Raw genomic sequence first — 3485 nt, 5'->3', positions numbered from 1 at the left:
ACAGCAAGAGACCAATAGTTGCATCATAGTCAGCTGCTCCAAAGTGTATAAGACTTCAGTGGCTGAGCACTAAAAACAGCATGTAGAACATTCTCCTAGGAAAATATGTTATACCAGTTCACCATGGTCTTGAGTTCCCTAGCCCAGCAACACATTCCCTCAAGGTTCTTGTTGATATTGCAAGATACTGTCAATTTGGCTTCAACTCATAGTAACCCCAAGAAGAACAGAAAGAAATCTTGACCAATCCTGTGTCAGCCTCATAATCTCTGTCATGCTTAAACCCATTGTTGCACTCATTGTGTCAATTAATCTCATTAGGAATCTTCCTCTCCTTCACTGGCCCTCTACTTTTCCAAACATAATGTGTTTTCCAAAGGACTAACCCTTCTAAATAATATGCACGCCGCCTCGGCCCCGCTGGTTTGAATTTGGCGGGAGAGATGTGGGTCCTGAGGCCGACGGGTGCCCCTTCTCCCCCGTCTCACAGCAGGCTTTCTGGGGGCGGCAGGCCCAGGGCTCTACATTCCTCCGACTCCTTAGCGCTGCTCATGGCGGACGCCCGCGGTCAGGGAGTGGAGTCCGTGGGCTCGCCGTCGCTGTCGCGGAGCTACAGCAATTCCACCATGTCGCTGTTGTCTCCCCTAGGCCACCAGAGCTTCCCGTTTGGCGAAGATGACAGTGACGACGAGGCAGAAGGTGTGGACGCAGAGGCCACGGAGGCGGGCCTGAAAAAATGGAATTACAGGGCTGCGCCAGTGAGGTTAAATCAGAAGATACTCCAAAAGATCAGAAACAAGTACGCTTACCAGAAAGTAGTCTGACACCATGGGAAGTGTGGTTTGTTGGCAAAGAAAAGGAAGAACGTGACCACTGCAGCAGAAAGCACTAAAGGAAATAAATCAACAACTAGAAAACAGAAAAAAAATGGAAGAACGAGAAAAAAGAAAAATAATTGCTGAAGAAAATCTTAAGGAATGGGTTCAGAAAAAGAATGAACAGAAAAGAAAAGAAAGAGAACAAAAAATCAGTAAAGAAATGGAAGAAAAAGCAGCAAAGGAACAAGAGAAAGAATATTTGCAAGAAAAAGCAAGAGAAAAATAGCAGGAATGGCTGAAGAAAAAAAAATGCTGAAGAATGTGAAAAGAAGAAAAAAGAAAAGGAAAAAGAAAAGCAAAGGCAAGCTGAGTTACAAGAAAAAAAGGAAATAGCAGAAAAGAAATTTAAGGAAAGGTTGGAAAATGCTAAAAATAAACCTCGTCCAGCTGCAAAGAGATATGGTTATGCCAATGGAAAGCTTACAGGCTTTTACAGTGGAAATTCTTACCCAGAACCAGCATTTTATAATCCAATTCCATGGAAACCAATTCATATGCCTCCTCCCAAAGAAGCTAAAGATTTCTCAGGAAAGAAGAGCAAAAGACCTGTGATAAGTCAGCCACACCCGCCATCTCTGATAATTCGTAAAGCCAGAAGCAACCTTTGCCTTGGGACTTTGCACAAAATACAACGATAACACATGTGGGAAATAACATATTTTTACCTGGAGCTCTTTAATTTTCAAGTCAGAAAGAATAATATCTTGCTGCTTCATTAGTAGCTCACCATTTGATTCGATGAGTGACAGGTTCCCATTTGTGCATTTGTATGTGGTGGTCTTCGAGTATCTAGCAAATCCGCTAAGGAAGTATGAGGTGCATACTTTATCATTTTGATTTTTTTAAGTGTTCCAAAGTTGATCTTGGCATATTGTTTTGCAGGATAAGTGACTGAATGTCTATGTGTCACGTTTGTATTCACTGAATTAAAACTAAATTGTGATACCATAAAACCAATATTTCTTGTGTTCTTCATACCCTATGATCTTATTTTCATGTTTTGAATTTATTAAGATTAAATTGTTCAAATGCTTTAGATAACTCTCAGAAGCATCTACATGAGTTGGAATCCTAGGATCAAAAACAATCTTTGTTGATTTCTGGTATATTTTCTCCTACAGAGAGATGTTTTAAAATAACTAATTGATGTCATGATTTGTAACTAAGAAATGAGGACTGGAATTTTCAAAAGAAAAGTTTACGTATTTATTGGTGCTATGGATCTTGAGACATTCATGAACAATACTTTTGTGTGCATTGTATCAATACTGTGCCACAATTATAATTAATTAGTCTCTTGATTTTGTAATGCTCAATTCTGTTTGAATAAAGTGTAATCACTAAAAAAAATAATAATATGCACAAAATATGAGGGTTGAAGTTTCACCCATCCTTGCTTCTATGGAGCACTCTAGCTGCATTTTTTTAATTAATTTTAATGAACGTTTACAGAGACAGAGTTTCCAGTCATTCATTGTTGCACCTTTCTCCCTCACCATCCCCACCCCTCCAATTAACTCTTCTTGAAAAGAAAAACTCTTTCATTGTTATGCAATCCCTCTTCCCAAATCCACTCCACTGTGCAGCCTTCACTCTGGACTTCCATAATGACAAAAATATCCATTCATATTTCCCTTTTAAACAGTTCTCTCCCTCATCTGTTTCAATGCAATATACATCATTTTCCCTCTCCTTTTCTGTCTCCCCTCAACCCTGATGTCAGTCCTTTTTTACAACAGTAGCCCTATGCAATATTTGTCCTTTTGTGACTGAGATATTTCACTCAGCAAAATGTCCTCCAGGGTTATCCATTTTGCATTATGTTTCATGAGTTCCTTGTTTTTCAATGCTGCATAGTATTCCAATATGTGAATATTCCAAAGCTTCTCTATCCATTCATTTTTTTATGGGCATTTGGAGTGTTTTCCAGCTTTTTCCTATTGCAAACAAAGCTGCAAAACAAAACAAAACAAAAAAAAAAAAACAATTCAAAGTGGATTATTGACCTACGACTAAAACCAAGAACTATAAACTTCATTTGAGAAAAGATTGGAAGAACTCTAGAAGTCCTAATCCACAACATAAACAGTTTTCCAAGCATCTTGGAATATCTACAACCAGGAAAGAATAAAATAGATAAATGGGACCTTCTAAGAATTAAATCCCTATGCACATCCAAAAACTACTCCAACAGGGTTAAAAGGGAAGCCACGGACTGGGAAAAAATATTTAGTAATGGCATGTCTGACAAGGGACTTATATCTAGAATTTATAAAATACTCAAGCACCACAACAAGATAAAAGTAAATAACCCAAACGAAAAATGGATACAGGATATGAACAGACACTTCACCAAAAAGACATTCAGATGGCCAACAAACACATGAAGAAATGTTCAAAATCCCTAGCTCTAAGAGAGATGTGAATCAAAACTATGGAAAGCATTGTGGCGCTTTCTCAAAAAGTTGCAAATAAAGATACCATTTGACCCAGCAATTCCACTACTGGAAATATACCCTAAAGAGACCATAAATGACATCCAAGTAGATATATGTATACCCATGTTTATCACGGCTTTGTTTACAATAGCAAGGAGTTGGAAACAAC

The 3485-nt window shown here is 38.4% G+C and overlaps 1 pseudogene; it reads left to right on the top strand.

The window, feature by feature from the left end:
* The first annotated feature begins 443 nt into the window (after nt 1-443).
* On the top strand, nt 444-1516 carry LOC102855693 (annotated as a pseudogene).
* The last annotated feature ends 1969 nt before the right edge of the window (nt 1517-3485 follow it).

This window comes from Elephantulus edwardii, unplaced genomic scaffold (assembly GCF_000299155.1).
Source record: "Elephantulus edwardii isolate Elephantulus edwardi_28Jun2011 unplaced genomic scaffold, EleEdw1.0 scaffold00182, whole genome shotgun sequence".
Taxonomy (NCBI): Eukaryota; Metazoa; Chordata; class Mammalia; order Macroscelidea; family Macroscelididae; genus Elephantulus; species Elephantulus edwardii.
Note: the sequence above shows the minus strand (reverse complement) of the source record. Positions and strands in the feature narration are given on the sequence as shown.